Here is a 26,335-nt window from a genome sequence, read left to right on the forward strand (position 1 = left end):
CTCTCAGTGCTGAATGGGTTCATGAATACCAAATCACAAAAAAACATGCTTTAGTCCAAAAAATGTAACTTTATGTCAATTTGGTGTCATTCCCGTCTATTGTTTTTTATTTGAGCTGTGACAGAAATTTCTAAGTTTCCCATGGGAAATAAAATGTGCGTACAACATTTTAGAACCTCCCTCTTTTTCCTGCCGCTGATTGATGGAGCACCTTTACATTTTTTCCAGTCACTTCCAGAGTTGAAAGTCAGATTATGATTTGATATTTTTAAGGTAGGTGCAGTGGGAACTAAAGCATGGCTGTTGTAATGTGTAGTGGAAGTAGTATAATCCAGTAGCCCTTAGTGAGCCGTAGAGTAGGAGCTTACATGTTAAACTGACAAGGATGCATTATACATTATGAAAAATATGCTTTCAATCCTGCTGCACTTATTTTACGTGAAGAGCTTACTCAAAGTAGCATCATTCACCGATGGTTATTGTTGGCCCAGCCCACTCAGTAGGTTTACCTGCAAACTTTTTGTCTTCACTCCCTTCCTTTGTTGTACTCTCTCTTTTTGGCTTTTAGGTCTCTGCACTTTACCTTTTCTGACCAGTTTTAAAGGGTTTGTGCTCTTCCCAAAAACATTGTAAAATTTACCTACCCCTGATTGGTATATTTCATTTACTTGTTCGCCCCTAGTACATGGTATTACAGTTACCTAGATCCTGTAAATTAAAGTCTGCTAATGGTCAGCAGCTCTCATTGTGCTAACTACTAAAGTAGCTCTTTAAAAAAAAATTAGGCCTGCCACTGCAGCCCGTAGTGCAGTTTTAAACGTACGCTTTGACCTGGCAAAACAAACTGCTTGCTAGGCCTAAACCTTCCCTTTTAATACACATATCACACCTAAGTGAAATGCTGAGCAGCCCAAAAGGTGGGTCACATTTTATTTCAAAAGAAGGACATATTTTTTTTAAGTTTTCTTCTGGTAGTGAAAAATTCCTAAATTACTTTTTCACTACCGAAAGGCTGATCTCTTCCAACAAATAACAATGGGTTATCTTATTACATTTAATAAGTGTTAACTTTTGATTGGGGCAGGTACAGATGTCATATTTGGACTCAAATGTGTTGCAATTTTAAATCATCTTTAATGGTCGGATTTTAGATTCTAATTTTGGAAATGCAGGTCTTAGAAAGTTAGCAATTCCCTCCCACAAAGCTTCTAAGGCCTTCTAGGAGTTTCAACTACCTTACTCTATTAATGGCTCTGCCTTTAAGAATGTGTATTGGCCTCAGACAGTGACAAATAGGAGACTAATAGTAGGCAGATTGTGCCATTCTGCCGAAATGTTTGGGGCAGAGCTGTTCCTTGTCCCACTTATACTTGAAAGTGATTGCATCCTGCACACACCAAGGAACCTAACACCATCCTCTTGAGCCCCTAGACTTTTTTGACCTTTTATAGTGGAATGGAAAAACTTTCCGAAACCTGATATGGGGATACCCTAGAATATTTCCCCACTTCAAAGGATGGCACCAGGTATAAATAAATATTGGACCTTCCTAGCCACTCTTCATTACACTCCTAGACCTGCTGACATTATAGAAGGACTGCCTTGTTTCCCAGAGGATTTCTTGCTGCTTGAGGCCTGCCTTGTTACTCAGAGGACTGTCCTACTGCTTGAACCTTGCCTTGTTCCCAAAAGGACTGTCCTGCTGTGCTCTGTATGAAGGAGGACTGTACTAGCTCCCTTCATCCCAGGCTACCTGAGTGATTCCAAGGGTCAGTCGACTGACCTCCGGTCCTGAGCTACAGGGACACAATATGCTCCAGAGGCCTCCCAGCAACTGCTCAACTGACCTGCACCTGTACCTGCAACTGGACCTGCCTGAACCCAGGTAGGCTCTCTTAGAGTGAGCCTCTAACCTCCCCCCCATACCACCCACCAAGAGGTGCTTCCCCTGGTCCTGGACCCTCGACTGGCATCAGAAAGCACTTCTCTACAAGAAAAGGTGAAACTTAAAAATTCTAGACTATTTGTGCTGGACTTTTAAAGGGTAACTTTTTCAGTACGGCCATCAGGGTCCCTGTATCCAGCCTGTGCTCCATCGCAGTCAGCCTCAACTTGTGACTTACACTTGGTCTGGTACAGTCAGATGATCGCGAGTGGCAATTTGTGCTATAAGGTGCTATACCTACGTAAAACGTTAGAATTTCATCTCTGATTCTAAAGATTGGATTTTTGTTTCTTTGCTCTCATATTTATAAAAAGTTACTCTATTTCTCTAAAATTGTCTAGATTTTCTTGTCTTTTCATTTTATTACTGTTCCTGCGCTGCATAAATACTTTACACATTGCCTCTAGGTTAAGCCTGACTGCTTTTGTGCCAAGCTACCAAAGGGTTCAGCAAAGGTGAAGTTAATGGTGTTTATGGTCCACCATTACAAGGACTGTTATTGTTGCTTGAGTAGGTTGTTTCACCCCCTCAATCATTAACCCAATTTCTAAAAGTCATCATTGAGCAAAATAGAATTTAAAAATTCTGTTACTTCATCATAATCTGGATTCCAACTCAAGAATTCATCTTGAAGTCTTGCGCAAGTCCTTTATCGGAGCAAAACATATGTCAACAGTGACTTTTTCTCTCTGCTAACTAACTGTTTACTGAATTGATTGAAGTGGCTGCTTTTCAACATAACTAAGGGGGTCATTACAACATTGGCGGTAAAAGCCGCTTACCACCGTGCAGAAGACCGCCAATACACCGCCGCGGAATTCCGCCACAGCTATTATGATACACATCTCGGAATCCGCCGAAATTCAGACACCCACACAACTCCACCACATCAAAGGTCAGTGTTAAACTGGCGAAAACAAAACCTCCACCTCCACGCCAACAGAAACACGCCCATGCTATTACGACCCACGAATCCACGCAGAGGTCTTTCAACTGCGGTATTCCATTGGCGGTACACACCGCCGCGCTCAAAATACACACACAGCTCCAAAACACTGCCACATTGGACAATTCCAATTACACACACCTGATACACATACAAACACCACTCCCACACACCCATTACAATATAAAACACACACCCACATCACCCACAAACCCCTACGATCAAAAATTCAGAAAGAAGGCCAGAGAGACATCACTGATTAGACAATCCCACCACACAGAGGCACACAACACCATCACCCACACAACATCCACGCACAATTCACCACACACCACTACACATCACTACACTCATCACCACATACACCACCCCACACATCACACACACCACCCCATGGCACGCCAAAGACACCCCCGCTTTTCCGAGGAGGAGCTCAGGGTCATGGTGGAGGAAATCGTACGGGTAGAGCCACAGCTATTTGGCTCACAGGTGCAGCACACATCCATAGCCAGGAAGATGGACAGGGTCAACGCTGTGGGACAGCACCCAAGAAATCGGGAGGACATCAGGAAGAGGTGGAACGACCTACGGGGGAAGGTGCGTTCAGCGGTCTCCAGGCACAACATTGCGGTACAGCGGACTGGCGGCGGACCCCCACCTCCTCCCCCACAACTAACAACATGGGAGGAGCAAGTCTTGACCATCATGCATCCTGAGGGCCTCGGAGGAGTCGGTGGAGGAATGGATACTGGTAAGTCAAAACTTAAATATCATATCCCCCACCCTACCTGCATGCTATCACACACCCCCACCCTCACCCCCTCCCCGATCACTCCTCACTAATGTACTTATAACACAAACCACACTTCCCAACACCAAGCCCTGCATGACACAACTAAGCATGGTCACCCAGCACTAAAGCATGGCCACTGCACATACCCATAACACCCCCCCCAACCATCATCACACAAACCCACACACAGGAATGCTAGCACTGGGGTACACGCTCACCCACCCATTGCACACCATGACGCACACACATGCAATAATCATGCTCTTATGCCCCCGCAGGATCACGAAGGACCATCACCATACCGGAGGGTCCAGACATCTCCACTCCACCCACAGAAGAGGCCCACAGTGACGATAGAAGCTCTGCCCTACTGGAGCCTGATGACCAGCCCGGACCATCGTGGGCCTCGGGACAGTCGGTTCCCTTGCACAGGCACAGCCCAACACTGACCTTCCACCCTCTGGTAGCACCAGTACAGCACCCACCCAGCGGGCCCAAACCTCCGTACCCAGGACAGGTCAATCAGCTGTGTGTCCACCACTACAGGGAACCCAGGATAACCCACCACCCCAACAACAACAGGGACCTGGGGGCAGTGGTAGTGGGCACACGGTCCAGGGGACGGAGGCACAGGAACACAGGGGAACTGGGAGGGCTGCTGTGCGACAGGGGTCAGACAGGCCAAGGGAACCCACTCTCCATGAGGCCCTCTCCTCCATCATGGGAGCATACCACCACTCCCAGGAGACGATGGCGACGGTCCTGGTCAAGTTTCAGGAGACCCAGCGCCTGCAGGAGGAACAGTATTTGGGCTTCAGGGAGGAGATCAGGACCATCAGCTCCGCCTTGGGCACCATTGTAGGGGTGCTGAAGGACATACAAAAGACCATGAGGGACACCGTGGCACTCCAAGAGGCCCCTGACACTAGCCAGGACGATGAACTGCCCACCACCTCCGCCGGCGCTAGTGGACAGGACGCCCCGCCACAGGACCACCACATCAGCATCCCACCCCCTGTAGACAGACAACCACCACGCAAGCAGTCCCTGAGATCCAGGAACAGGACAGAGCAAGATGGCAAGACCCCCGCCAGAAAATTAGACCACCCTGATTGTCCCCCCACCTTCCCACTTTGTTACCCTGTCCATACTTAAACTGCCCCTGCTCCACTTCCTATGCCCATATGGGCAGTGCACCTGTGAGACTAATAGACTGGACTCTGCCATGGACATTCCTCCACCATCACCATTTTACAACCCCCCTCCATTTTTGAGCACTGAAATAAACACCCTTGAACCACAAAACAATCTGGAGTCAGTCTATGATTTGGTAAAATGTATTATCAATGACAGTGTCAAAATGTGTTTTTTGTTGTAAAGGCAACATACCAATGTCACACATCACAAGTCCTTAAAGGATGCATGCAGATGACACACGATGATAACCACACCTGTGAAACCGTAATGGAAAGGAACAACTCAGTTACCAAATAATCCCATTAAATTACACACAGGATAGAGTAAGACGTGTTACAGTGAATGTAATGGTAAAAATGAAAATGTTCTCACCTGTGAGTCACTGGAAATATTGCTGTATAACTGACTCCCTGTTGTTGTTGTTTTCTTCCTCAGCTTCCTCCTCAACACTGTCCACAGGCTCTACAGGCTCCACAGCTGGCACAACACTGTCATCTGGACCATCCTCCTGCAGAAAAGGCACCTGGCGTCGCAAAGCAAGATTGTGAAGCATCGAGCAGGCGATGATGATCTGGCACACCTTCTTCGGTGAGTAGAATAGGGAACCACCTGTCATATGGAGGCACCTGAACCTGGCCTTAAGGAGGCCTAAGGTGCATTCGATCACCCTCTTAGTCCGCCCATGGGCCTCATTGTAGCGTTCCTCTGCCCTGGTCCTGGGATTCCTCACTAGTGTCAATAGCCAGGACAGGTTGGGGTAACCAGAGTCCCCTAATAGCCACACACGGTGCCTCTGGAGTTGACCCATCATATCAGGGATGCTGCTATTCTGCAGGATGTAGGCGTCATGCACTGAGCCAGGGAACATAGCATTAACGTGGGAGATGCACTGGTCTGCCAAACAGACCATCTGTACATTCATGGAATGATAACTTTTCCGGTTCCTGTACACCTGTTCACTCCTGTGGGGGGGAAACAGAGCTACATGGGTGCCATCAATAGCACCTATGATGTTGGGGATATGTCCAAGGGCATAGAAGTCACCTTTCACTGTAGCCAAATCTTCCACCTGAGGGAAAATGATGTATCTCCTTACGTGTTTCAGCAGGGCAGACAACACTCTGGACAGCACGTTTGAAAACATAGGCTGGGACATCCCAGATGCCATGGCCACTGTTGTCTGAAAAGACCCACTTGCAAGGAGATCGAGCACTGACAGCACCTGCACGTCAGGGGGGATTCCAGTGGGATGGCGGATTGGTGACATCAGGTCTGCTCCAACTGGGTACATAGTTCCAGGATTGTGGCACGGTCAAACCTGTAGGTGACAATTGAATGTCGCTCCTCCATTGTCAACAGGTCCACCAGCGGTCGGTACACCGGAGGATTCCGCCATCTTCTCAAATGTCCCAGCTGACGGCGCCTAGGTAGGACAACAGCGACGATCAAGTCAATTTTTTTCCAGGTATGTACCCACAGTTACACAGAACACGACACCAAACACAAAACCCTTCCTGTATGTGTGTTGAGTGTAGGCCTAGCTATGTGTGACTCAGAAGTAAATGAAGCCATGTGGGCCCCTGAAATGGCGGCTGCTTGACCTCTAAACTGGGAAAATGGGATTGTGGGGTAACTGCATTGCCGTTGCACACCGTCGTGGTAGGCAGTCGTAGACCGCGGCGCAATGCTGCATTGGTTAACATTGGACCCTATGGGTCCCAGGAGCCAATGAGGAAGTGCGCCGGCGGTGATGATACGCACCGCAGCGGACGTCACCGCCGCGGACGTCACCGCCATTTTCTAGCTGTTCCATTACTAGATACCTGATCTTCGACAGGAGAGGACCTACACTGCAAGTTTTGCTGTGACCTCGGTCTGGAAGCGACGATGGCTGCTGCGTCTGGGGAAAGGGCCCCTTCCTTCACCGCTCAGGAGTTGGAGAAACTGGTAGACGGGGTCCTCCCCCAGTACACGCTACTCTACGGTCCTCCAGACCAACAGGTTAGTACACAGGTAGCACGTTGTATGGGCTAGGCCTGGGTGGAGAGGGCTGGTTGTAAGAGGGAAGGGGGCAGAGTTCAGGGAACATGAATGCATGTGAATGAATGTGCCACATGGCTAGAGTAGGGAGGGGGGGCACTCACATCGACGGTGCAGTTGTTAATGACTTCGCTTCTTGTGCATGTCATGTAGGTCAGCGCCCACCAGAAGTTGGACATTTGGCGTGCCATCGCCAAGGACATCCGGACCCTGCGGGTCCACCAGAGACGGGGCACCCACTGCCGGAAAAGATGGGAGGACATTCACCGCTGGAGCAAGAAGACGGCGGAGGCTAAGCTGGGGATAGCCTCCCAACGTGGGAGGGGTGCCCGTCGCCCCATGACTCCCCTGATGTTCAGGATCCTGGCGGAGGCCTACCCTGAGTTGGATGGGCGCTTGAGGGCATCACAGCAGACAAAAGGGGGTGAGTACTCTCTCATTCTATGGACTTTGCGCGCAGTGGAGGGGTCTGGGTGGGGGAGGAGGCCTGTGGGTGTACCTAGACCAGGCAGAAATACGTAGACTAGGCCCCTCCGTGATGCAGGCCATGTGGCACTCTACCCCACCGCAGTAGAGTGCCAAGTACAGGTATAGATGCCCCTGTGGCATCCATGTGTGCAGATGTCCACCATGGCCATGTAGGCCAGATCACATAAATTGCATCTGCAGAGGCCAGGAGCACGGCGTAGTGCAGGGGGCTGCTGTGTCTGTATTGTCTGCCAACGGTAGCGGTATGCCATGCACTCAACCTGTCTTTCTTCTGTTTCCCCCCCTTTTTGTGCTCTCCCTGTTCTTTTGTGCATCAGCATCATCAGGGGGAGGTACAGTGGCACCGGAGCACGAGGGAGCTGCATCCCACATGGCCATGGAGGGCCACACCACGGACTCAGAATGCACCAGTGGGACGGAGGGCGAGGGGAGCTTCACGTCGGCCACCGGATCACCAACCAGCGACACTGACTCGTCCGCCGATGGGAGCTCCCTTGTGGTGGCGGCACCATCTGTGCGCCCCACTTCTACAGGTACAGCCGCCACCTCCCCTACCAGTACCACCCTCCCAGCAGCCCCTCAGCGTTCGCCCCGTGCCCCCTCACCCAGGAGGGTGGGCATCACCTTCGCCCCAGGCACCTCAGGCCCTGCCCCAGTCACCCCTGCTGCCCTCAGTGAGGAGGCCATTGACCTCCTCAGGTCATTCACTGTTGGGCAGTCTACCATTGTGAATGCCATCCAGGGAGTAGAAAGGGAGTTGCAACACGGTAATGCATTCCTGGAGGGCATTCATTCTGGTCAGGCTGTCCTTCAGCGAACCCTGCAATCTCTGGCCTCAGCACTGATGGCAGCCATTGTCCCTGTGTCTAGCCTCCCCCCTCCAACCTCCTCCACCCAGACCCAATCCCCTGTACCCCAGCCCATCCCAAGCACACCTACAGACCAGCATGCACACACGTCAACACACAAGGGAAGCTCAGGCAAACATAGGCACCACACAACCTGCAGGCACACACACAAGCATCACCCACCTGCAGACACAGCAACATCCACTGCCTCCACTGTGTCCCCCTCCTCGTCGTCTCCCTCCTCCCTCCCAGTGTCGTCTACACTCTCACCTGCATGCACTACATCTACAGGCACCAGGAGTCGCACCAGAACACCCAGCACCACACCTTGCTCACCTGCAATCACCACCTCCACTCCCATTTACACGTCCCCTGTGTCCTCTCCCAGTGTGTCTGTGACGCCCCCTCCCAAAGTACACAAACGCGGGCACCCACACACCCAACATCCATCCACCTCACGACAGCCTCAAGTACCTGCACCTGCACCCAAAACACCTAAAGTTACACCTCCTACAACCACCTCCTCTTCCTCCACTCCCAGACCCCCTCCAACTACCCATCCCAGTGTTCGTCAGAAACTGTCCCTCTGTAAAGTTGACCTTTTTGCCACCACTCCCCCCTCCAATTCATCAGTCCCGTCGTAGCGCCTCAGCCAAAAAGTCTCCAATACCAGTGGTGCCTGTTCAAGGTGTGTGGAGTGCACCGGCCACCAGGGCAGGCAGTGTGATCCGGAGCCAAGGCACTGGCAGCCCACCCCCTGTAAAGGCTCTGAAATTGGAAAGTGGCCGACGGGAACCTGTGAAGACTCCTGGAGGCAAAACAACTCACAGGGGTTCCAGGGGGATTGCAGAGTCAGCTGTGACTCCTCCAAAGGTGGGGAAGGGCCAGAAGAAGTCTGCACAGCTTGGTGTGAGCAGCACAGCGGAGAAGGGCGACATCCTTCCCGGCGGTCGGGATGCCACCGCCAGCAACGTCGTCACTGGTCCGAAGACCACCGCCAGAGTCATTGCCCAGGAGGGCCCAAGTATCGTCACTGGTCAGGAGACCACCGCCAGAGTCAGTGCCCAGGAGGGCCCAAGTATCGTCACTGGTCAGGAGACCACCGCCAGAGTCAGTGCCCAGGAGGGCCCAAGTATCATCAATGGTCAGGAGACCACCGCCACCGCCGGAGTCAGTGCCCATTAGGGCCCAAGTATCGTCATTGGTCAGGAGACCACCACCAGAGTCAGTGCCCAGGAGGGCCCAAGTATCGTCACTGGTCAGGAGACCACCGCCAGAGTCAGTGCCCAGGAGGGCCCAAGTATCGTCACTGGTCAGGAGACCACCGCCACCGCCGGAGTCAGTGCCCAGGAGGGCCCAAGTATCGTCACTGGTCAGGAGACCACCGCCAGAGTCAGTGCCCAGGAGGGCCCAAGTATCGTCACTGGTCAGGAGACCACCGCCACCGCCGGAGTCAGTGCCCAGGAGGGCCCAAGTATCATCACTGGCCAGAAGAACACCACCGGAGTCAGTGACCATGAGGGCCCCGGCTGCCACAGCCCCGCTGGGCAATGAGGGAACGTCATGCCACACACCAATGCCCAGTCCAGAGAACATCATGCCACACACCAATGCCCAGTCCAGAACCGCCATGGCAAAGCACTGCTGAACAGTCCAGAACCGCCATGGCAAAGCACCGCTGAACAGTCCAGAGACCGCCATGGCAAACCACTGCTGAACAGTCCAGAGACCGCCATGGCAAAGCACAGCTGAACAGTCCAGAGACCGCCATGGCAAAGCACCGCTGAACAGTCCAGAGACCGCCCTGGCAAAGCAGCGCTGAACAGTCCAGAGACCGCTATGGCAAAGCAGCGCTGAACAGTCCAGAGACCGCCATGGCAAAGCACCGCTGAACAGTTCAGAGACCGCCATGGCAAAGCACCGCTGAACAGTCCAGAGACCGCCATGGCAAAGCACCGCTGAACAGTCCAGAGACCGCCATGGCAAAGCACCGCTGAACAGGGCATGCACAGGGGAAGAATGAAAAGGCCGCCACATCAAACATCGTTATCCGATGTGCAGGTGGGACAGTGACGGGACAGGAACTTCCACAGGGAGACTAATCCAGTCTGGGCACCAGTCCCCCTCCAGAACCAGTGGAGGCTGTTATCTACTTGCGAAACTGTGGCTTTGCACTCCCCAGGATACATCAATGGGCATGGAGCCCCGTCGTGGATCTGGCTTTGCACTCATCCGGCTGAGGTGCCCCCCTTCCCTTCCCCCTGAGGTGCCTGTAGTATTTTGATCTGATGCCCCGGCAGTGTTCTCTCCGTTTGTGGACAGGTATCTTTTGTGGGCCTCGCCCATGCATTTTTGGACTAGTGGTGCACAGACACTGATATGTGCATATCTGCACTACTTCTCGTAATGTACTTACTTTTGTATGATTTTATAATATATCTGTATATTTTTGAGACATGTATATTGATACATTACAATGTTTTAACTGATTTCGTTTTGTCTTTGCATTCTTCCCGGTTGTGGGTTGTTACTGTGATTTTAGTGAATGCATTGGTGTGTGTGTTGTAATATGCGAGGGTGGGGGTGGGGGTGTTTCGTGTGTGTGTCCCTAACTTTTGCCTCCCCCCTCCCCTATGTCGTAGGTGCAGTACTCACCGTTGTCTTCGTCGGCGCCGGCGTTGCTCTTCGTAGATGAGTAGGAATACAAGGGCCGGTAGGATTTGGGGTTCTGGCTCCATGGAGTCCTCCTTCCTCATGGGATGTGTTCAGGTGAGCGTTTTCCTATTACAGTAACTGTTTCCGCTCTGTTTTTATCCACGGTGAATCCGCCCCGGAAAAGGTGGCGGATTGGTAGGTTGTGATACTATGGGCGGTACATTGTCTTCCACCTGTCTGTTGGTGGTGACCGCTGCGCTGCTTGTCTGTACCGCCGTGGCGGGCGGTGTGTTATAGTGGCTGTCTTTGTTGGCGGTTTCCGCCAGGGTCATGATTCCCTTTTTTTGTCCGCCGGCCTGTTTGCGGTATTACCGCACCTTTAACACCGTCCACCAGGGTTGTAATGACCCCCTATGACTTTTCAAAGTTGACCCTTTGATTTCAAGGGAAAATAAAAGTAGCACTGTTGGAAATGGTCCTTCTGTAGGGTTATCCCCAGACTTTTTGCCTTCCTCCTTCTCTTTTTCTGACCTCATTTTTGCTTGTTTTTGGACCCTGCGCACTTTACCACTGCTAACCAGTGCTAAAGTGCATATGCTCTCTCCCTTTAAACATGGTAACATTGGATCATACCTGATTGGACTATTTAATTTACTTACAAGTCCCTAGTAATGTGCACTATATGTGCCTAGGGCCTGTAGATTAAATGCTACTAGTGGGCCTGCAGCACTGGTTGTGCCACCCACTTAAGTAGCCCCTTTCCCTTGTCTCAGGCATGCCATTGCAAGGCCTGTGTGTGCAGTTTCACTGTCACCTCGACTTGGCATTTAAAAGTACTTGCCAAGCCTAAACCTCCCCTTTCTCCACATGTAAGTCACCTCTAATGTGTGCCCTAGGTAACCCCTAGAGCAGGGTGCTGTGTGGGTGAAAGGCAGAACATGTACCTGTGTAGGTTACATGTCCTGGTAGTGTAAAACTCCTAAATTCATTTTTACACTACAGTGACACCTGCTCCCTTCATAGACTAACAATGTGGCTGTCCTCATACATTATTGAAGTGGTAGCTGTTGTTCGGAAAGGAGTAGGAAGGTCATATTTCCTATGGCCAGAATGGTAATACAAAATCCTGCTGACTGGTGAAGTTGGATTTAATATTACTGTTCTAGAAATGCCACTTTTAGAAAGTGAGCATTTCTTTGCACTTAAATCTTTCTGTGCCTTACAATCCACGTCTGGCTTGGCTTAGTTGACAGCTCCTTGTGCATTCACTCAGACACACCCCAAAAAAAGGGTACTCAGCCTCACTTGCATACATCTGCATTTTGAATGGGTCTTCCTGAGCTGGGAGGGTGCCACACCCCCTACTGGGACCCTGGCAGACAGGATTGAACTGAAAGGGGACGTGGTGCACTTCTTAGCCACTCTTTGAAGTCTCCCCCACTTCAAAGGCACATTTGGGTATAAAACAGGGCCTCTGCCCTACCACCTCAGACACTTGCTGCAGAAGAAACCTGAACCAGAACCTGCAACTACCTGGCTGCCTAAAGGACTCACCTGACTGCTTTCTAGAAAGGACTGCTGCCTTGATGTTGCCCTGCTGCCTTGCTGAACTCTTGCCTTGCTGCTGAAGTGCTCTCCAAGGGATTGGATAGAGCTTGCCTCCTGTTCCCTGAAGTCTCAGGACCAAAAAGACTTCTCTTTTTCATTTGGACACCTTGTGCGCCGAAAAATTCGACACACCGCTTGCTCCTCGGTGAAATAATCACTGCACGCCGTTCCGGAAAGACGCCGCTCGACATGACGCCTGCGGTGCGACCGGAACTTCGATGCACGGCCTTGCCTGGACAACGCCACCCGACTTCCAGAGAGGAAATTGACACGACGCCTGCCGTGAGGGAGAAGATTCCACGCACAGGCCACTGGAACGACGCGCAGCGGGAAAACAAGCCTAGGATTCCATGCATAGACCCCGGGACATCTGGTAATCCCGCGAACCACAGAAGGAGACTGTCCGTGCGCGGGGAAACGATGCACGACTTCCCGCGTGAAAAATAACGACGCATGTCCGTGTGTGAAGGGGCGAAACCGACGCACACACCAGTTTTCCACGTATCTCCTCCTCTGCGGCCCTTTGCAGAGATTTTCCACTTTAAACCAGGTACTTTGTGCTTGAAAGAGACTTTGTTTGCTTTTTAAAGACTTAAGACACTTTATATCACTTTTTAGTGATATCTTTACAAATTCATATTGCATCTGATCATTTTGACCTGCAAATATCCAGATAAATATTATATATTTTTCTAAACACTGTGTGGTGTATTTTTGTGGTGCTTTATTGTGTTATTGTATGATTTATTGCACAAATACTTTACACTTTGCCTTCTAAGTTAAGACTGACTGCTCGTGACAAACTACCAGAGGGTGGGCACAGGATAGTTTGGATTGTGTGTGACTTACCCTGACTAGAGTGAGGGTTCTTGCTTGGACAGAGGGTAACCTGACTGGCAACCAAAAACCCCATTTCTAACAAGCACAAACATTTGTTTACTGTTTATAATGGTCTTTTGGTCAAGAACTGTCTCATACAACCGTACTAATGTACATTCTTGACTGACGACCTTAGTCAATTATTCATGTGAAAACCCTAGATAGTAGGTGGTGAAGTACTTATATAAACATTTTGTGGCATAGTTATACTTTTTCACGCAAAACTGCGCTAACGCAGTTTTGTGCAAAAAAGTATACCGCCGGCTAGCCCCATTCCGAAACGTCCACCGGGCATCATATTTAAGGAATGACCGTAGCTGGCAGTAAGGCCTGGCTAGCGCCATAAAAAAGGATGCTAGCCGGGTGGGGGAGTCGTAGGGGGGACAGGAGGTTGTGCGTCAAAGGATGGCGCTAGTCTGGCCTGAGACATAAAAATGCCTCTAACCAGACTAGCGTCATTTTTTTAAGTAAAACCCTCTTGGACATGACTCCTGTCTTAGTAAAGAAAGGAGTCATGCCCACCTCCTCAATGGCCTTGCCCCCTGGGCATGGCCATTGGGCCCAGTGCCATGTAAGGGAGCCCAAGTTAGGCCCCATGACACTTTCAAAAAAATATAAATAGACTTACCTCTACTTACCTTACTCGCCAGATGATGGGGTCCCCCCATCTTCTGGTGTCCCCCTGCGGCTAGGGAAAGCACATGTGGGCCCATTCTATGGTTTTCCATGGAAATAGGCTTACAGGTCCCCCAACGCCTGCCCTGCCCCTGGCGTTAAATAATGGCACTAAGGTCCTCTTCCCACCATGCTTGATTTTAGCACAGGGGGATAGATATGGCGCTAAGACCACATCGTCATTTTCTTGCCCAGGAATGTCTACTTTGCATCTTATTGATGCAAGGTAATTTCCCTCTAGGAAATAATGACTTAAACTCCAAAACTAAATTTGGAGTTAGGTTTGCACTAAGTTTGCCTAATGACACATTTCCAGCGCAAAGCAAGTATAAATCTGGTCCTTTGTCTCTTTTCTAAACATATTGACCTAATTTGATCCATATACTTTTTGAATGAACAACTCCATTCCCGCCCAACCACTGTAATAGTTGGCTGATTTAGCTGTTAATATCCCCTGTTGTCTTTGAACAGAAATCTTCTGGAACTCTTTTGTGACTTCACCAAATTTGTTAGAGGACATTAACATTTCTCTGCTGTATGGTCTTTCATCCCAAAAAGACTTTGCATTGTTTCTTTTAGTTAATTTCTTTCTAATACTTTTTTATATAGCTGTCCTTTGCAAAACGGTGTCAATGTCCTCCTTATTATCCAGCACATCAGTATCTTCCTCTAGTGTTTTTATTTATTCACAGATCAAATATGTACAATTCTGAAATATTTTACCACTGGTTCCATCATAGCTTTACTGGTTGTTAGTCCATACCCTTTTCCAACAGTTGTGGTTGTGGGTTCTCTTAGGTTGAAATAATAAATGTACAGACCTCTTGAAACTCTGCAAACCTAGAAGTGGTTTACTAGTGAGGTAATTTCCCTCAATCTATTTGGTTCTTCAGTTTAGAATTTCTCTAGTAATCATAAAGTTTTTTGCATTTTCTGATTTTTAGTGTGTGCTTTATTTGCTGGTCCTCCCTCATAAATGACCGTATTGAGTTTCTCACCATATACTGTTTTCACCACCTCTTTTAATCTCTTTAGTACTTCAGCTCTATTGATGTCTGAACCTCGTTTACTCTCCTTACAGGGTCTCAGGGAAAAGAATACACCTTGTTACTGTGCTCAAATATCTTTGATGGAGTGCTGCCCCTACCCATACATAATCAGGGTGGGAATGTAGTGTGTTTAATGGCACCTCCTGCAGCAGCCCAATGCTGGCACTTATTTCCCTTGTTTGCTCATGAGCAGCTGAGACTGGATAATTCATATGACTTTAGGCACTGTAGAACAGGGTCCTTACACAAGCAGGGGCATCTAATTATATTGTTAATAACCATACAAACCAATAAAGGATACATCAAAGAACAACATAAAGTTCTAAAAAACAAGTAAAGATCCACATTAAAAAATAGGATCAGGGTCTTCCCCCAGCATAGACAAACCACGCTCTTTTATAGTCCCTTAGACAAAAGCTTCAGTCATTTACTACATTTGTGCATGGTTCGCATGCTCTTAACCAACAGAAATCAAAAGAAAATCCACTAAAAGGTTCCCACTAATCTACTACCTGGAGTTCTGGGGTACACATGAAATGTTGCTTAGTATAATGCTCAGCATGACAGAGTCTCTGTGTCCAATGGAAAATAACTTTATTTAGCTACGGAAATTCACTCTCTTGTCTAGTGAAGCCTATGAATTCATTATTATGGCTGAGAATAAATCAGCACCTTGAGTAATGGGCTAACTTATCCTTAGTTTAGCTAAAACCTGAATTCTTAGACTCTAAGCATTGAATTTTAGGCAATCTACTTTGATATGCCTGGCAGCACTGGTGTACATACTGGTGCTCCCTTTTAGTCAAATTCTCCTGGCTTCTCCTTACTCACTTGAAAATAACACAGTATACCAGGTTCTTGCTTTTTCAGTCCCTTATTTGGCAAGTTTAATGAATGTTAGTGTGAAGTCTTAATCAAAACAAAGAAAACGTGACCTTCAATGCCATTCAGAAATCTTACTTGTTTTATAGAAATGGTGGCCCCTTCAATCTCCAGAATACATACCAAGTACAAAGTGAATTGTCTGCACAACAAATTTCATAATTCCAGCAAGATTTCAGATTATATACAATCATTCATATTTCACAAACAATTAAATATTCTAATCAACAAAATGAATGCAACAATCTGTTACTAGCAATTAAAAAAGTGATATTCACTTTCACTTCCAAACAAACCTGGGGCCATATGTATGAAAACATGAGCTTGCGAATCTCAAATAGCGATTTTTAAGAAATCGCTATTTCCGAGTCGCAATTGGCCATGTAACAAAATTGTGATTCGGAAATAGCGATTTCTTAAAAATCGCTATTTGTGGTTTGTGAGGCCCATTTACCGAATCGCAATTTGCATTCTCGCAATTTGCGATTTTTTAGTGATTCGGTAAAAAATCACAAAATGCGAGAAAGTTTGAGAAGGCACACCTGGAGGAGCCTGATGACATCACCATCAGGAAAAGAGTCATCCCAGGCAGTGTCAGGTGCCACACCCAAACCAGCATCCTGAGAGAGAGCAGCCCAGCCACACAGAGCAGCACTCAGCAGGCGCAGAAACACCTGAGCCAGGATGGAGACCCCAGGCCCAGCACAGGAGAAGGCAGAAAGGAAGCGCAAGCTTAAATTTAGTGAACAGGAACTTGAGGTCCTGACTGAGGAGGTAGTGAGGAGCCATGACCGCCTGTTCGGGAAAAGCTCACTCCAGGTTCCTGAGAGTGAAAATAGAAGATTATGGCTGGACAGTCAATCCAAAATCTGCGCCATTGGAGTGGCACAGCGCTCCATGAAGGAAATAAAAACAAGGTGGTACGACCTGCACTCCCGTGCAAAGGAGAGGGTGGCAAGGAGACTTGCGGAGGACAGGGGTACAGGTGGCGGACCACCAACAGAAGCACCATCCACACCATTGGAGGACCTGGTGGAATCCACACTCCTCCCTGAAGCTGTGACTGGGGTCACAGACATCGACACCTCCGGCACACCAAGTACCAGCCAAGGTAAGTGCAATGATGTTTGGGAACCCTATATGTGTATGCACAAAAGCCCCTTAGGAATTAGCATGTAATGTGAAGCAGTGTGTGAAGTAGTCCAGTCCACATCTTAGAAGCAGCACAACAATGCATTATGGGAGTGGCAGTCCACAAACTAGTACAGACAGTAGCATTACAATGTAATGAAGTATAGTGACACCCAAGGTAACACAACACACACAACACCGTATAGAGCAGTACCTGTACCTTTATTGCCATTTTCTGACAGATAATGTAACATACAGAACTGACATGCTGCATATTGTTGTTGCAGGTGGGCCAGGCCCGGCAGCCACACCAAGTACATGTGTAGGAGAGACGGACACCCATTAGCCCTCGGATACCAACACCAGTGGGTCCCTCCACATGTCCACTGTCCGACGCAGGCCCAGGGCACTACCACTGCCATAGTTCAGCGGCGACTCTGATGAGCCCTTGGAAGGGCCAAGCACACCGTCAGCACCAGACAGGCGCAGCTGGATTCTGGAGGGCAGGGGTCAGCTAGCACCACAAAGGATTGCGACAGAGTCCCAGCAACGACATCATGAGGCAGGTGAGGGTCCGTCCTTATTCGGGGGCCTTGAGGCTGCTATGTTGCAGCCGCAGCATCTGCAAAATAAGCAGATCCTCAGTTTAGACCGGAACCTGCGAATACACAACCGAAACATGATGGGCCTGCATCGCCAACTGGACGCACTAAATGGTAATATTTTACAGCTGCGTGAGGGACAGGTGCAGGCTTCAGAGGACACCAGGGATCTAACAAGCGCTGTCCGTGACCTCTGCCAGGAGATGCGCCATGAAAGGGTTAGCCGGCGCAGACAGGAACACAGATTCCGGACAATGTTTGGCAGCTACTGCAGGTCCTCCAACAGAATGGCTAATTCCACTGCATTAATCGCCCATTGCACAGTGGCGGCACAAGTGGAGGCTGCACATAGCAGCAGGGACGTTGTCCAGGTACTAGTTCAAATCACAAATGTGATTGAACACATAATGGGACAAAGATCTGCCACTCCCAGTGAGGTAGCCTTGGGGGACACTGAGGACAGTTCAAGCCTCAGTAGTGTTGCCTTACCAGCAGCAGACACCAGACGGCGCAGTGCCAGGCACAGCACTGCCACTGAAGGTGACAATAGAGGTGCCAGTGACTTAACTAGGCACCCGAGTGTTGTGCCTGGGAGAAGAAAGTGACTCTTGTCGCCATTACACTGCTGTTGCCACTATGAGGCAATAGTGCGTGACTCTGTTCATAGTTTATTTGCGTTTGTGACATCACCTGTTTCATTTATTTTACAATAATTCCTTACCTGATGTAAGGTAATACATTTATATCACTACAGGTACAGTTGTCAGTGGATTTGTGTCATTCATACTCACGTCTGAAATGGTTGTGTGTGATGTCGGCACGCCTTTGCCTTCCCTCTGCTGCACTGGTCCCGTCTGCTGGCTGTAGAGGTGGTATGGGCTCGTCATCCTCATCTGATTCAGTGTCACTGATTTCTATAGGTATGCCTCTGGTTGTAGCTATATTGTGCAAGATTGCACAAGTAGCCACTATTCTACATGTTGTCTCTGGACTGTACTGTAGTGCCCCTCCACTTTTGTGGAGGGGCACCGGAAGCGATTCTTCAGCAATCCAAATGTGCGCTCCACCACGTTGTAGGTTGCCCTGTGTGCTGCATTGTATCTCCGTTCTGCTGGTGTTGTGGGATTGAGGTAGGGTGTCATCATGTAGGTGCGCACTGCGTAGGCACTGTCTTCTGGAAGGGACAGAGGGTGTGATGAGTAACTGAGCCATCTGACATGGGTTCGCCATCTATGCACCAGTGTACAGAGTGACATTACCTAGTAGATATCCTTCACCAAACTCCCCAGCTAGCAGTCTTCTGTGAATGCCGCTGTGGCGAAAGATGTACGAATAATGTCTGCTCCCTGGGTACCTGGCCACGAGATCAGTTATGATATAGGAGGCATTGCATATCACCTGAATATTCATGGAATGTTGGTATTTACGGTTTCGGTACACATACTCTGTGGCTGATGGTGGACATATTGCCACATGTGTGCCATCTATATCACCTAGGACGTGGGGGAACTGTGCTATCTTGTAAAACTCTATTTTTGTCTGCTGTATTTCCTGTGGGGTATGGGGAATCTGATGTACTGTTGGAGTTTGCTTAGCATGGCGTTGATAAATGCATTGAAAAATCTGGAGAGGGTACTCTGTGATACCCCTCCAGCTGCTGCTAGGACCCCTTGATAGCTCCCTGAGGCAAGTAGGTGTAGGGAGCATAATACCTGCACATGGGTGGGTATGCTGTGAGTCCTTAGTGTTCTGCGCTGCAGTATGGGTTGTAGCTCAGCTATCAGATCAAGTATCATGGCTGAGTTCAACCTATACCTCTCATATACTTCCTCCTCTGTCAGGTCAAAAAGTGTAATGCGCACTCTGAAAATGCGCTCCTGTTTCCTCCTCCCTCTCCTCAAACCTGCCAAGATCCTCATCCTCCTCGCCATGACGTAGAGTGCAGCCATTGTGGAAAAGAGTCTGAGGCATTCTGGGCCTCTTTATATAGGTTGCACCTGGTTACCACCTGGTTTCACTTAGTGGTATTTTGCATGTGCAAAATGGCATTCTGCGAAAAATCGCAATTTGCGATTTTTTGATGCATCTATTTGCTACTTGGATTTTGCGAATCGCATTTTGCGCCTCGCAATTTCCTACTGGAAATACCGAATCACAAAATGCGACTCGCAAAACCAGCTCGCAACGCAAAAAATCACAATTTTTGGCGATTTCTTATTTTTGGTCTGCAAATGCCTTTCATGCATCACAGACCACGTTTTTGCACTCGCAAATGGCCGATTTTTGCGATTCGCACCGTTTGCGAGTGCAAAAACGTTTCATACATCTGGCCCCTAGTCTCTAGCAGAAGATGTTTCAACTGTATTATGAGAAGGCATAATTGATTTCATGCGATTATGATCAGAGCAGATAGACCTTGTGATGAACAAAATTGATAAGACACCCAAGATTAAGTGATCTAATCCAAAAGAGACTCTTGTATGAGAAGCACATACTATATGTGATTTGCTGGCTTGAGATAACTCTAACTATGTTAAACTATATGTTTACAATGTGATCCTAACTTTAATGACCCTGGAACCTTTATGTGAATTACTATTTTTTATAATTCTATTTCCTAACAATAACATCCCAGTAGCATTTGTTTTTTTCAGTGAATTTCAATTTGTTTTAACATTAAGTAATTTTAGTTACTAGGGCCCTCATTCTGACCTTGGCGGTCGGCGGAGAGGCGGCGGTCGGACCGCGAACAGACCGGCGGTATTAAAAATGGCATTCTGACCCTGGCGGGAACCGCCAACACAGCCCGCCAACTTAACACTCCGACCGCCACAGCGGTACAAACAAACAGCGCGGCGGTTCCCGCCAACAGCCCGGCGGCAGACAAAGTAGCGCCCACCCTATTACGACCCACCAATCTGCCACCTTTTCCGGGGCGGGAGCACCGCCGATAAGAACACGGCGGAAACAGACTACGAACGGGAAAACGCTCACCTCTACGCACTCCACGCGAGATTCCGGCAGTATGGAGCCAGAGTTACAGGTCATCCCCGCACTCCTATTCCTCCTCATATACCAGGAGCACGCCCGGCGGCGCGGAAGACATCGGTGAGTACTGCACCTACGACACAGGGGAGGGAAAAGATTACCGGCACACACCCACCCACCCACACCCACTACAACACACACATCAATGCATTCCCACAGATCACTGTCACAACCCACAAACCACCCCCCTCCGAAATAATGCAAAGACCAAAAGAAGAGATCATAAACGGGCAGATATATTGAAATATGTACGCCATTAATCCCAAAAAATAAATAAACTATGTACAAAATATATACAGCTACTAAATGTAGTCCAACCACTGTCCGTGGATCACAGGGGTCCTGTGCAAAGGGGCAAGGCCCAGTCCCACGACAAGAACTCCACGGAGAGAACACTGCAGGGGCATCAGAAAGAAAATAGGACAGGCACCTCAGGGGGAAGGGAAGGGGGGGCACCTCAGCCACTTGAGTACACGACGCCAGATCCACGAGGGGACTCCATGACCACTGGCCCATCCTGGGGAGAGCAAAGCCACAGTCCAAACAGTCCATACAGTGGGTGGCCTGCCCACTGGGCCATCCTGGGGAGAGCAAAGCCACAGTCCATACAGTCCATACAGTGGGTGGCCTGCCCACTGGGCCATCCTGGGGAGAGCAAAGCCACAGTCCATACAGTCCATACAGTGGGTGGCCTGCCCACTGGGCCATCCTGGGGAGAGCAAAGCCACAGTCCAAACAGTCCATACAGTGGGTGGCCTGCCCACTGGGCCATCCTGGGGAGAGCAAAGCCACAGTCCAAACAGTCCATACAGTGGGTGGCCTGCCCACTGGGCCATCCTGGGGAGAGCAAAGCCACAGTCCATACAGTCCATACAGTGGGTGGCCTGCCCACTGGGCCATCCTGGGGAGAGCAAAGCCACAGTCCATACAGTCCATACAGTGGGTGGCCTGCCCACTGGGCCATCCTGGGGAGAGCAAAGCCACAGTCCAAACAGTCCATACAGTGGGTGGCCTGCCCACTGGGCCATCCTGGGGAGAGCAAAGCCACAGTCCAAACAGTCCATAACAGACCCCACTGCCACTGGAGGAGGCAAGTTGGCCAGAGGACATCCTGCAGCCCTGCCCGAGATAGATCCTGCCCTGCCACGTCTGCCAAAGGGCCAGCGGTTCTTGCCTTGAAGGGCCCAGTTCAGCGGTTCCTGAGACGGCGGGGCCCAGTTAAGCGGTTCTTGAGACGGCGGGGCCCAGTTCAGCGGTTCTTGCCTTGAAGGGCCCAGTTCAGCGGTTCTTGAGACGGCGGGGCCCAGTTCAGCGGTTCTTGCCTTGAAGGGCCCAGTTCAGCGGTTCTTGCCTTGAAGGGCCCAGTTCAGCGGTTCTTGAGACGGCGGGGCCCAGTTCAGCGGTTCTTGCCTTGAAGGGCCCAGTTCAGCGGTTCTTGCCTTGAAGGGCCCAGTTCAGCGGTTCTTGAGACGGCGGGGCCCAGTTCAGCGGTTCTTGCCTTGAAGGGCCCAGTTCAGCGGTTCTTGCCTTGAAGGGCCCAGTTCAGCGGTTCTTGAGACGGCGGGGCCCAGTTCAGCGGTTCTTGCCTTGAAGGGCCCAGTTCAGCGGTTCTTGCCTTGAAGGGCCCAGTTCAGCGGTTCTTGAGACGGCGGGGCCCAGTTCAGCGGTTCTTGCCTTGAAGGGCCCAGTTCAGCGGTTCTTGAGACGGCGGGGCCCAGTTCAGCGGTTCTTGCCTTGAAGGGCCCAGTTCAGCGGTTCTTGCCTTGAAGGGCCCAGTTCAGCGGTTCTTGAGACGGCGGGGCCCAGTTCAGCGGTTCTTGCCTTGAAGGGCCCAGTTCAGCGGTTCTTGCCTTGAAGGGCCCAGTTCAGCGGTTCTTGAGACGGCGGGGCCCAGTTCAGCGGTTCTTGCCTTGAAGGGCCCAGTTCAGCGGTTCTTGAGACGGCGGGGCCCAGTTCAGCGGTTCTTGCCTTGAAGGGCCCAGTTCAGCGGTTCTTGCCTTGAAGGGCCCAGTTCAGCGGTTCTTGAGACGGCGGACGGTCTATGGCCAACTGCTTAATGCCTGGTGGTGCCCTCCTGGGCAGCGGGGATGGTGCTCCTTCACTGCCCACCTGGGCTGTGGGTGGTGGGGCCCTCCTGGCCAGCTGGGCTGGGTCCTCCCTGGGCAGCGGCTATGGGGCTGGTGGGCTCTCCCGGGGCAGCTGTGCCGGTTCCTCCCGGGGCAGCGGCTATGGGGGTTGTGGGCTCCTCCTGGGCAGCAGGCCTGCTGCCTGACCTCTCCAACTTGCTGCCCTTGCCCTCCTTAGTCGTCGGCCTGTGGCCCTTTCCTCCCTTTGGAGCTGTGGCTGGTGACTGTCTCTGGGTGGTGTCCGGGGGGGATGTAGAAGGCGGGCTCCTGCGGCGCCCCTTCCGCCTTCTGCTCCTCTTCCCAGGGGGTGGGCTGGCTGTCCCCTTGCTGCTGGGCGAAGATCCAGACATGCGGGCTGGCGGGCTCCAATACCCCTGCACCCTTGTCAAGGGGGCTGCAGGGCTGGTGGTGGCTGAGGTGCTCTTCTTACCCCGACGAGAAGGAGGGGGGGGCTCAGGGTCAGGAAAGAAGTTAGTAGTGGCGAGGAAGAGCTTCTTGGGACAATGGAGAGTGGTAGGTACAGTGGGAATGGGAGTGGAGGGAGAGGATGTGGTTGTAGGTGAGTCACGTTTGCTGTCTTTGGGTGCAGGTGCAGGAGGGATAGGCTGTCGTGAGGTGGATGGCTGTTGGGTGGGTGGGTGGCTGCGTTTGTGTGGTGTGGAAGAGGGGGTGACAGACACAGTGGGAGAGGACACAGGGGACGTGTAAATGGCAGTGGGGGTGGTGACTGCACGTGTGCGGACTGGAGTGGAGGGTGTGCTGGTGATGGAAACACTGGCTGATGGTGAGGTGAATGGAGGTGTGAGTGTAGACGTCACAGGGAGGGAGGAGGGAGACGAGGAGGTGGGGGTCACAGAGGTGGTAGTGACTGTTGGCATGTCTGCATCGGAATGTTGCGTGTGTGAATGTCTGCGTGATCTGTGGTGCTTATGTTTGGATGAGCTTCTCTTGGGTGTTGAGGTGTGTGCAGGCTGGTCTGATGGTGTGGGTGGGACAGGCAGAGGAACAGGAGACTGGGAGGAGGGAGTTAGTAGAGGCAGGCAGGAGACAGGGACAATGGCTGCCGTCAGTGCTGAGGCCAGAGCCTGGAACGATCGCTGATGGGCAGCCTGACCCGAATGAATGCCCTCCAGGTACGCATTGCTGCGATGAACCTCCCTCTCCACCCCCTGGATGGCATTCAAAAGGGTAGTCTGCCCAACAATGAGCGTTCGGAGGAGGTCAATGACCTCCTCACTGAGGGCAGCGGGGGTAACAGGGGCAGGGCCTGAGGTGCCTGGGGCGAAGGAGATGCCCGGCTTCCTGGCAGAGCGGGCACGGGGCGAACGCGGAGGGGCTGCTGGGAGGGCGGAGATGGTGCGCTGGGTGGCGGCTGTACCTGTAATGGCGGGGGGCACGGATGGTGCCACCCCCGCAAGGGAGCCCCCTTCCGAGGACGTGTCCGTGTCGCTGCAGGCTCCAGTCGTCCCCGTCGTGGAGCTCCCCTCGCCCTCCGTCTCACTGGTCCAGTCTGACTCTGTGGCATGGCCCTCCTGGGCCATGTGAGATGCAGCTCCCTCCTGCCCCGATGCCACTTCTCCTCCGCCTGATGATGCTGATGCACACAAGCACAGAAAGACAAACAAAAAGGGGGGGGGAGAGAGAAATAAAGGGATATTGATTACATGGATCTCCGGTACAGTTAGCGGACATGACAGACACAGATGCCCCCTGCACTAAGTTGCGCACTTGGGGTCCGCTACGCATTCCGTGGAACATGCCCTACACGCCTAGAGTTGTCAACTGCACCCATGGATGACACGGCCCAGGGATGGCTGTACTGACACACTACTGAGGGTGGTGGCTGGGGACACAGGGGCTTACGGGGGTGCCCAGCCTACAGATATCGCCCTGGCCTAGGGGGACCCACAGCCCTCCTCCCCCACCCAGACACCTCCACTGCGCAACAACAGAGTAGATAATGCTTGGACTCACCCCCTTGTGTCTGCTGTGCTGCCCTCACGCGCCCATCCAAATCAGGGTAGGCCACCGCCAGGATCCGGAACATCAGGGGGCTCAGTTGACGGCAGGCACCCCGCCTACGTTGGGAGGCCATCCCCAGCAGAGACTCAGCGGTCTTCTTGGTCCCGCGGCGGATGTCCTCCCACCTCTTGCGGCAGTGGGTGCCCCGTCGATGGTGGACCCCCAGGGCCCGGACTTCCTTGGCGATGGCACGCCAAATCCCGATCTTCTCATGGGCGCGGACCTATGTGACACGTACAGGGAGGGAGAAATACCACGTTCAAGTTACTCAGCATTTTCCTTTCCAGTGGCCCAACGCCCCCCATCCCCGCCAGGCCCCCCGCCAGGCCCAACATGCCCCCCATCCCCGCCAGGCCCCCCGCCATGCCCAACATGCCCCCCATCCCCGCCAGGCCCCCCGCCATGCCCAACATGCCCCCCATCCCCGCCAGGCCCCCCGCCAGGCCCAACATGGCCCCCATCCCCGCCAGGCCCCCCGCCAGGCCCCCCGCCAGCCCCAACATGCCCCCCATCCCCGCCAGGCCCCCCGCCAGGCCCCCCGCCGTGCCCAACATGCCCCCCATCCCCGCCAGGCCCCCCGCCAGGCCCAACATGCCCCCCATCCCCGCCAGGCCCCCCGCCAGGCCCCCCGCCATGCCCAACATGCCCCCCATCCCCGCCAGGCCCCCCGCCAGGCCCAACATGCCCCCCATCCCCGCCAGGCCCCCAAGCCAGCCAGTGGCCCCAAATCCAGATAGAATTAAACTCACTTGTTGGTCTGGAGGACCGTAGAGTAGCGCATACTGGGGGAGGACCCCATCCACAAGTTTCTCCAACTCCTCTCCAGTGAAGGCAGGGGCCCTTTCCCCAGTCGCAGCAGCCATTGTCCCTTCCAGACCGAGGTCACAGCAACACTTGCAGTATAGGTCCTCTCCTGTGAAAGTTCAAGTCGCAAGTGGATAAGTAGATAGAAAATGGCGGTCACGTCCGTGGCGGTGCGTACCGCGGCGGTGCGTCCCGCCACCGCCGGCGCCCTTCGCCATTGGCTCCTGAAACCCATAGGCTTCAATGTTAACCAATGCGGCTTCGCGCCGCGGTCTTCGGCCGCCACCCGCCGCGGTGTGCCACGCCAGCGCATTGACCTCACATCCCATTGTCACACTTCACAGGTCAGGCAGCCGCCATTTCCAGGGCCCACATGGCTCAATTTCAACTGCGTCACACAGGCCTAGGCCTTGCATAGCCACTCAGACACGCCATTCACTGCATAGAGAATCGTATACTGTGCTAGCTGTGAGTACGTACCTGTGGGTTGCCTGACTGTGTGCTCCATGTTGTCCTTCCTAGGCACCGTCCGCTGGGTTGGGCGAGGAGACGGATGAATCCTCCCGTGTACCGACCGCTGGTGGACCTGGCGACAA

This window comes from Pleurodeles waltl, chromosome 4_2 (genome assembly GCF_031143425.1).
Source record: "Pleurodeles waltl isolate 20211129_DDA chromosome 4_2, aPleWal1.hap1.20221129, whole genome shotgun sequence".
Taxonomy (NCBI): domain Eukaryota; kingdom Metazoa; phylum Chordata; class Amphibia; order Caudata; family Salamandridae; genus Pleurodeles; species Pleurodeles waltl.